The 10,195-nt window shown below is 42.3% G+C and overlaps 1 long non-coding RNA gene across 2 annotated transcripts; it reads right to left on the reverse strand.

Moving 5' to 3' along the window:
• Window positions 1–1,868: 1,868 nt before the first annotated feature.
• On the reverse strand, window positions 1,869–9,136 carry LOC146593831 (uncharacterized). Of its 2 annotated transcripts, XR_014896311.1 has the most exons (4): window positions 9,058–9,136; window positions 6,687–6,780; window positions 5,232–5,307; window positions 1,869–2,365 (listed from the first exon to the last, which is right to left on the reverse strand). It is a non-coding gene; the product is annotated as an uncharacterized LOC146593831 (long non-coding RNA). The 2 variants fall into 2 exon arrangements; XR_014896310.1 differs by lacking the exon at window positions 5,232–5,307.
• Between the last annotated feature and the right edge of the window lie 1,059 nt (window positions 9,137–10,195).

Here is a 10,195-nt window from a genome sequence, read left to right on the forward strand (position 1 = left end):
GGGGAGGGGGGGAGGGTGTCGGGGGGCAGCGGCGGGGCGAGGCCGACGGGGGCTGCAGCGGGAGGCGGCCGGGGGGCAGGGGCACCGCGGACAGGGAGCCGCTTGCGGCCCGGCGCTGGGCGCCGTCCGCCGCAGGATTTGGCCCGGTGAAAGATGGCCATCGTTCGCTTTTTCGAGTGTGACGGAACAGCTCGGGGYACAGACGCTACGTGATTTGGTTTTGCTTCTCTGTTAAGCAGAGTGACAAGTACTTGCGTCCACTGATCTGTGCGCTAGGAACCAGCTGTATTGCACCAAGGTCTGATTTTAACTAATACTATTAGGTTTTTAGTACTTTTAAAAATAAAGCTTATTTTATTAATAAAATACACCACAGAATTTACAAAAGATAAGGATTTGTTTTTGTACATACTGAGACAAATAGTCCCTTCTCTGAAAGACTGAATTATGGAGTTTAATGTCTGTATATGCTTGTATCAGTATTCAGCCTTTCTCTTTTTCTCATGAAAATCATCTTAATTATAAACAGCACTATCTTCTGTCTTTTAAACTTGGACTCCAAGGAGTTTAAACCTGGGAGTTTGGAGAAGCATCACAGTTAACTGCAACTAGCAGATACTAATGATGATTAAGGTGTAAGTGCTGTTTGCTCTTCTGTTCAAGTGGTGAGCCCAAGGGCCGGTTCAGCGCAGAGGAACCTGTTCCAGAGAGCGAGCGCTCCAGCCCCAGTCCTACTATTGCATGTAGTCGTGTAATGAACTGGGAGCCCACTGTGTTTGGCAGTGGGCAAATACTGAACACAAGCACTCAGGACACGTGGATTTGGGTTTGGGAGGCTTTCTGAGTCCAGGACTAACTATTGGACYGATAAAGGACTGAAGGGATACGTTGCTTGTAAACTTCAGGGAGACATGAAGCATCAGCTCACCAAGCATATGCACAGCGTGAGAAACTGGAGTCTCCAATATTTAGCAAGCTTGGATGTGGGATCCAAGATTATGGCGCCCTGATAAACAGCCAGCCTGGTCTGCAGCCTCTGTAGTGGGAGTTATCATTTTCTAAAATTTCAGAAATACTACCAGGGGGTCTGACAAACAGGAAGCTGTCAGGCCATAGCTATTCATGAAGCTTGTTAAATGTACAGTGACTGAACCAGGGGTTTAGTCAAGTACCTTTCACAAAGCTGCCCCATAAGTCACTAATGAGCACATTTGCTCAGTGATTTCTCATTAAATATAATGAACATTAGGTATAGTATATCAGATTGCTATGATTAATGAGGTTTTACTAGAATATGATTCTGGTAAGTTTGTTATTACTGGATCATGCTTACATTCACTGGAAGAAAATAAATACTAAAGATTCAATTACAGAATGCTAGACTTGTATCATAAAATACATTTTCACTGACTTTCTACTGAGAAATATTTCCTTCAGTTCTGTTTTCTCTTACTAGAACAAACCAGGCCAACTTTGACTTTTGTTAATACACAGTACTCACATTTACATGTGGATCTCAAAAATAATCCAATTTCCTTTGGTAAGTAACAGCTAGTTCAGTATATCCAGCACTGCACCAAACACCACTATGCATGTTTATCATGCATATAAAAATTTTATTTTCAGAGGAAGATACTTTCCACGCCTGACTTGGGCCTTGAAACTATCTCTGCGCAGGCAGAATTCTGTGTTCAGGAAGAACTTGTTCAAAGTAACTACGCTCTTTGTGGAGTCAGCTGCAGGACAGACACGTATTCAGCCTGTATCTGAGCTTTACTGTTCTTCTTTCCCAAGGAAATCTTAATGAGAAACAAAAACTATTCATTTAGAAATACATGTCATTGACAGGGCAAATTAAATTGCTTCTTATTTTTATTGAGGTATATATGTTTTATTCAGAGTACAGACCATAGAATCTACAAATAATCATCTAAAATCACAGAAATCAGAAAATCATCAAAATATTTTATAGTTTAAATGTTTTCATATTCCTTAAAAGTTTTAAAGGCTTTTGCAGTCAACACTACTATGATTACAATACAGAACATATCTGATGATACTACTTTCATTGTAGATTGCAAATGTAAGGGTGCTTAGTGCTTTACCTGGTCACATCTAGTTCTGCCAAGGAACATGTGAAGTTTTGCCTGTCATTTGTATTTCTGCAACAGGCAGATTTTATGATTTTTCCAACAGCAAAGCTATACCTTATCAGAAATGGAAATCTACTCTCCCTCTTCATGTAAAAAGTTGTCATTGCTGAGTAGGTCAAGTTGTAATTTGAGAGGATTCAGGACGTTCCAAGTTTCCATTAATGAAGTTTGAGATTCTCTATACCATTGTTTCTTATAAGTTGACATTCAACCTTGGAAAGAACAAAGAACTTGACTTCATCATGGAATGGGCAGGCCCATCTTGGAAGTATAATCAAGAGATTAAAGAAACTACCAAGATCAAAAGATCAGTCCTAAGCACACACAAGGGAGAATGAACACATAAGAGCCAGCTGCTATCAACCTATATTCTATGTCTGGAAAAATTAATCAATCATTAGAACTCTACTAATATGAAGCGATGTTTAATAGTGGCCCAGATGAATGAGGTGTTGCAACAGGCAGACCTTTAGATCTTGGATATCTAGAACAATTAAGGTCTGGTGTACAGCTACGCTCTTTGTGCAGCCAGATATTCATTAGAACTGCTGTAGCACCTGCAGTCTTAGTAAGGACAATATTCTGTAAGATTTAATGATTAGTAATTTCCAGAGAACTTAAAGCAAGTTTTGGGATGACCAAGCATTCAGAGTATTCTTACTCTATTCAGACATGTTGTCACCCATTTTGCAGAATGTCAGGGTACTCTGAGTTACTTTTAATAAAACATTCAAAATTAATGTTTTCAGTAGGTCAAATTATCACAAGTACTCTAAATGTTCCCCTGCTCATCTAATGCATGACCTCTCATGCAAAGACTGTGCATGTTAATTCAGACTTCTGAATAAACTTATATTCAGGAAGAAACTTGAAGAATCAGACCTGAACATATTCTCTTTAATATCAACAAGAATAGTTCTGCACGTCAAAAGAAGAAAAAAAATTTTTTACTGGCATTACTAGCAGCACAACAAACAAAATGTGTTGTCATCAAGACTGCAAGCATTGGAATGATTCTGAATAATTTAATTTCTTGCATATGCATATGTGTATTTCTTAAATTCATTTCATGCATGAAACAAGTGCATACACTTGCCATCTATTAAAAGTTTTGTTCTACAACTAATCAGACCWTGAACTGGTGAGTCCAATTTGAAATACTAAGTCCTGAATTAAAAATGCTCTGAAGTTAGGGGTCAAAGATTTTAGTCTGATCTGATCACTGATTCCAGTACTAACTTTGAAATTCAGATTCTGATTTCAGTTTTGGCCAATCTTTACCATAAATTTATGTTATTCTATGCATGTGTGTTCTATAAATAAAAGCTTACTGACTGAACTGAGTTTTTTGGTAAATGATGCATTAGCTTTGTATCATTACCTGTTTGATCAGGTTTGGGGGTGAGGTATGCAGGCTGAGTGTATAGTCAGCTGCAATAAACCAGACCCTGTAATCCTTAAATTCAGGAACACCACAGAATGTTCCTGACAATACTCATCTCACTGCAAGATTTGCTGCAGATCTGTGCTAGTTAAAACTATGTATTGGTTATATAATTTAAAGTTACCCTGTTGAGAATTACATTAAGTGAATGTCAAGCAAGGTTTACATACTTCCCACAGGAATTCCATTTATAGTCTAATTTCCACAATCTAAGTGAAATTAATTTTGGAGTCCTAATTTAATTTCAGGTTTACAGGTCATTTTGGCATCTGCATCTAGTGTAAGTAAGTAATACATTATAAAAACTTCAGCTGAATTAAAGGTGCTAGACTTAAACTGGTAATCATCAACAGCTCTCCTCACAGAAAGCACACACACAATATAGGAAAAGTGTAGAATCACAGACTCCTATGAATCCTATGAAACCATCTATTTAAATTCTCTCAAGATGTATATATTGAAAAAGAGAAGGAAAAAAAAAAACCCTTTTTGTAGAGTATTGCAGCTGCAGGACACAATGTGCAATTCAGGAAGGGTGGGCCCTTGCACATTTTGTTCAAAATACTGTGTTCTCCTTTGATCTTGACAAAAGCAGACCTAAGAGTCTGAAGGGAGGGTCTGGGATTCCTGTTTATGATGGATCACTCTTACCAATAGCATTTACAACTTTTCCATTAAGTGCTTCTGAATTTCAGGCCAACCACTCCAAAAAACTGTATCTGGCCCTTCTTGCCTGCTCCAGGGAGGAACAGTGGACACAGTAACAATCTGTGTTGCATCTCCCCTCCTAGGTGCCTGCCTTATAAAATATTAAGGGCAGGGGCAATATTCATATGTGTAGAGGGTAGAAAAGGAATAGAGCAGAAAGCTATTACTGACTAAATCAGCATATATAATGTGGCACAGCCTTCCATTTGGTGGAAGAGGAGGTTTGTAGCTGCATTTTCCTGTTCATAAAAAATGTTTCTCTTTCCTATGTCAATGTATAAAATAGCTGTACTAGCAGCAGGGGACTAGTAATTGACTATATTTGGTAAGTGGTGAAAACAACAGTATAACATGGGTGAATACAAAGAGAACAAAATACAATCCACTTTTTTGTAGTGTCTTTCAGTTGCAGCAACAGGAGCTAACTAGTGTTATAAACATGACTGAGATATTTATATTCATGATATCTATATAATTTTTTCTTACCTCAAATATCATGTTTTTAACTATATAATATAAAGGAAAACATAAAAATGCCAAATTTACGCCTGATTGTGAAAGCCCAGCTATTACTATAAAAGCTTTTTATTTATAAATAAAATCATTTTCCAAAAAAACCCCACTTGTGATCGTGTTATGCTCACAACTAGTTGGTTAACCATTCCTCCAGATCTCCATTCTTTTTTCCTTAAAAAAAAAGGGGGAGGGGGGAACACACAACTTTGCTACATGCAGACGGTTCTCAGGTTGCATCCCTAGTGTATCAACCATGATTACCTCTGCAGACCCAACACAGACACAGACCCTGCAGTTTCAGTCTCTCATGAAGTAAGGACAGTAAGTGCTAACCACGAAACACTTACTTAGCACCAAAGCATTTAAGACAAAATAGATCTTTAAAACAATAAAGCAATCAACACACTTGCCTCTCCTTCTGCATGACTTCCACTGCTGCAGAAAGGAAGGCCCAGTTTCTTTCAGCTTCTTCCGCAAAGTCTTGCTCTGTGTTAAATTATTTCCTTTGTTAGTCTCTGCCAATTTTATTCTTTTCTGGTTTCTAGTTCTCAGCCTGATAAAACAGCTACATCCCTTGGAACTGGAACTATCATCTTGTAATTACCACCTCGTGGGTTTAGCCACATATAGCTGACCCAGGGGAACCACTGAATTGCCTTTTACTTCTTCATCAGCTAGCTCCCCATTAAGTTAGATCAATAAATCCATACAGGAAAGTAATATAAACCATTGTATAGTAACTTCCTCTCACCAACCAGGCCACATACAGTGATCATAAAATTATTACAACTTGGTATTCTTTAGCTATTACTCAACACTGGCAACACTGGCAAAAATCAATCTCTCCTTCACAAAAAAAGATTTTACTAAGCAATAAAAGGGCCAAAGTCTGCGACGATTCAGGAAAGAAGACTTCAGCCTCCAGTTTTTGTTGTACTAAGCACAATGCAAAATAAAGATCAATGTGACGAAAGAAGAGCTCACACAAGTAAGCCAGTCTTCTGTAGACTACTAAGCCACATTAAAAAGCCTTTTAATCCCTTGTATGTGACAATGCCAGCAATTTTCAGCCCAGAGAGTTATTTCATTCAGACTTTGTGAGTGAAACCTTTTTAAAGCCACACATGGCTGCCTGATTTTCATGTCTCCTAAGCAAAAGGAGTAGGACACTATTTCTGAATACCATTTCACAGAGCTGCCCAAGTCCTGCAGATCACCTTTGGACTCAGTAGCTAGGAAATGAAATGAGTATGCACACATCCTTCTTGAAAGAGATGTGCAAAGGACTTACGAAGGAAAGATCCCCTCCAAACAGCACTGAGTAGAAGTTCCATCCTAAACAATACTGGTACATCTACTGGACCTTAAAAACATGCAGCTCTCTCAGCCTCAGTTCTACTCAAATTACTGGAGCCAAGAGAATCTATGTTCAAGGCTCCCTTTTATAGTAAGGTTATGTGTTTATGGTCAAACGATGGCCTTGAAATTTGTTAAGAATTAATGGAAATAAATAAATTTTCACATGATTGTAGCTAATGGGGTGGGGGAGAAACAGCTTATGGAYGCACTTAAAACACAGCCTATAGTTCCCCATCCCTCTTCTTCCCTCTCCCTTACTGTGTACATTAACAACTTTTTTTCCCCTTAAATTGTATGCATCCTGTTCACACAACTCCCTTCTGAACTGTGCTCATCCTGTGTTCATCCTTGTTCCGCAACTAAAAAAAATGGTCAGGCGCACCAAAAATAGCCAAGGGATTATTCAATCAAATAATGACAACCTTAGTAGYAAATCTGGGCCCATGCAAGCATAGTAAACCCAAGTTCTGCACGATCTTTAGTCTAGCTGGGCCAAGAGTACTTACGAAGCAACAGCAGTGGGTAGGAAGGATTCAACAGGCAGTTGCTCCAACAGCACACTTCTTCCACAGTGAAAATGACCAGTATACGTGATATTTTCTACAGTTTTTTTCCAGAGAACAAACCAAAAGAGATGGTCAGGTCATTCATCAATCATGTATTTCATATGCAAAGCAGCTGAACTCCCTGGACTACTACTGAAGGAAAATGTCACTTGGCAAGACTGACCTGGAGACAGACCATCCACAAGCAACCTACTAAATGACAAAAACTACTGGGTTTGCCTCTTGCTGATACTGAGGCCGATAGGCAGTGGCTAAGTCTCAGTAGATTAAAGGAGCCAAAAGAATATATGCTTTATATTGTATCAGTTACAAAGAGTGCTGGTAGCCCTTTCAGCTGGTAGGAACAGCCACGGGGTAAGTCCTGGCCGTGTTTTTAATGTGGGCAGCTGGGAGGACGGATGGCGGAGGAGCCAAAGGATGCTCTATCTAAATCAAGGATCTTGTTCTAGGGGAATGGTACAAACCAGACAGAGAATCATGGCAGCAGTACCTAAAGATGGAAAAGATTATTAGGTCATTTAACACCTCTTCCAGGCACGGGTGAGACCTTAAGTTTTCTAAAATTAAAACTTTCAAACTCTCATTATATGTAGTCAATCCTCATAAAAAAAATAAAAAAAATAAACCTAAGTTTAAATTTATGAGAGGCATTCCTTTTGCTACATAACATCTCACTGCCTCTCTTAAGGACATATCTGGAAATATTTTGAAATACAAAGTCAGCTGGGTTGTGCTGGCCATTGATTCTTATTTTTCAGAGTATTCTGAAATCATTCCTATTTATAGCTTTTTTTGAAAACCAGTTGTTGGCAGTAGGCCCAAATTGTTTAGGCCCAAATCATGACCTTACTTAAAACTGCTATAATCTGACTTAAATAAACAGAACTTCCCTCACACTGTTACAGTGTGGAGAGATGGGTGGAGAACTGCCATATTTTTGACACACCCGTAAGAGAGTATCTGTCCCTTTCCTCAGGCCTGGCTCTAAAGGAAGGGATTTTTTTTTCCCCTAGTAGTGTGCATCCTGTCCACCCAACCACTTTCAGAACTGTGTTCATCCTGTTCATGTCCTTCTCTACAAGTAAGTAGAGAAGGCTGCTGGTGCCTTTAGGTGATGAATGAGAATACATACAAATAAACTTTCCCAAAGATCTTTAAAAGCATGCAGTCCATTAGATGGGCTCCGTTTCTGCCAGGACATTACTGGATCTGGCGTGTRAGCAAACAATCTGGATCTGATTTTCATTTACATCTAGGTCACTTATGCCACTGCAATAGTAYGACTGTGGTAGGACTTTAATTTAAATGTGAATTGGGCCCAGTGTATTTTTAGATTTTTATAGCCTGCTAAGTGCATTTTAAGTCCCTAGAATTAAGAGTTTAACATTAAAGTCAAATCTGACTGAAAGGAGCAAACGAGTACTATTTAGCTGAAGCAAAACACACAACCTAAGAYGTTGTTTCAAAACGGAATTTGATTCTTTGGTACTATATTGATAGGGGTATTGCATAACAGYGGAGAATCTTACGTGTAAGACATAAGCATTTCTTATCATCATTTACCAAACTATATACTCCCTTTGGAAGTATCACAGGGAGCATGAGGCCCATCTTCTTGTAATTTGTTCCAGCACAATTAATAATTTTCATTTTATTATTATTTAATGGCATTAGCTTGCTTGCCTCAAATTTATTTAGTTTAACATCTTGCTCATGACAAGAATGGCCTTAGAGTTCTTGTTGTGCTCCAGCAGGGAAATAAGCCAGAGGGGAAAGTCTTATTTTCAGACACTTTCCATACGCTCTCCAGGTTAGTGCCAGTAAAATGCTATCTGCCCCACTAAATTCTAACAAATGGCAAGAAATCTTTAAAAACAAGACAGAAACATGAGAGGAACATACCAAATTCTTTTTCACTGGATTAAAAAATGGGATTAAACCTTATCCCAAGTCAGATGGTAGAGGACAATATTTATATGTAAATAAAAATGCACTGATATCCTATACTATATTTATAGTACCCATTATACCGAACAAAGTGTTGGGCTTTTTAAACTAAATTAAAGCAAAGCAAGCTTGAGCCCTCCGCTGGTGTAACGGAGGCCGTCTCTCCTGAGCACCGTGAAAGCTTTTCAGTCTATTATCATATTAACTGGAATAGGAAACACCTTCTCCCCCCTGAAGCCTAACCGACGTGTAAACGACGTCCGCCGCCGCAGCCCCGGCGCTGCGAAAACCCGCGCGCCGCCCCGTTACATAACAGGGGCCGAGCCGTGACAAGGCCCGCGGCTTCCCGCCGCATCCCACTCACCTGGGGAGCGCCGCGGCGGGCGGGCGGGCGGCGGCGCCACTCGGCCCCGCCGCCGGGGCGCGGAGGGCGACGCTTCGTCGCCGCCAGCGCTCACGTCCCACCGCCCGGCGCGCTCCCACCCACTGGGCGGCTGCGGCACCCTACACCAATCCTCTCGGGCTGAGCTCATCCGGCAAGCCCCTTTCCTTCTGCGCTTCACCTTCCCCTCACCCCGCGGGTGCTCACCCCGACATCATTTTTTTCTCTCTTTTTTTTTTAAATCTATTCATTCGACAGCCCCTTTTGTTGATCCCGCTCCTCGGCAGCAAGCCCGCTGCCCCTCTCCCGCCGCCCCGGGGGCGGGAGCGCGCGCGGCGGGAGCGGCGGCCGTTGCGGCCGTTGGAGCCGTTGGCCGGTGCCTCGCGCGGGGCCGCGGYCGCCGGGCGGGCGGCGCCGGCCGCGGCACGGCGCTGCTGCCCCCTCTGCCTGGGAGGAGCGTGAGGCAGCAGGCGTGGAGCGGGGCGGCGGGGGGAGGGCAGGATTTAAACGAAGGGCGGTGACACCGCACAAAAGATTTCGATAGGCTTAAGTGAGGTTACAGCAAAGGCAACGGGGAGGGGGGAGCCTCCCTCAGAGCCATGCAGCGTCTGGCTGGCAGATCCGCAGCAGCCGCCTCTTCCCAATAGTTTGTCTGAAAGCCTGAGAAAGGGAATTTAAAAGAAGAAGATTTTTTCCCCCCTCCTCCTTTTCCCCTTCCCTTCCCTGGGAGTTGGCGACTCAGCCAGAAAACATGGCAGGAGGAGCGCAAGGCCGGGCGGGTTGCAGCATCCGCGGCTGTAGCCCGGAGCCACCACCCTTGTTTGCGGGAAGAGCCTAAGTTGGTGCGGCGGCGGCCACAGCGGGAGCCGGGCTTGGAGGGGCCGGCGGCGCCGAGTCTGCGGGGCCCTGGGCRAAGGGGGCATGGATCGCGGCGGCGGGAACCAGCTCGCAGCGCCCGCGTGAATGATCGAGGCAGGAAGGAGTGAGGCAGCCGCAGAAGGAAGGGGAACGGATCCCTCCCTCCCTCCCCCAGCACCCGGATCCGGTGGCTCTTTTTTTTTTCTCTCTCTGCTTTCCCCCCCTCCCCTCTGTCTCTTTCTTTCTCTTTTTTTATTATCTC

Source organism: Rhea americana, unplaced genomic scaffold (genome assembly GCF_003343005.1).
Source record: "Rhea americana isolate MKP2758 unplaced genomic scaffold, rheAme1 scaffold_28, whole genome shotgun sequence".
NCBI lineage: Eukaryota > Metazoa > Chordata > Aves > Rheiformes > Rheidae > Rhea > Rhea americana.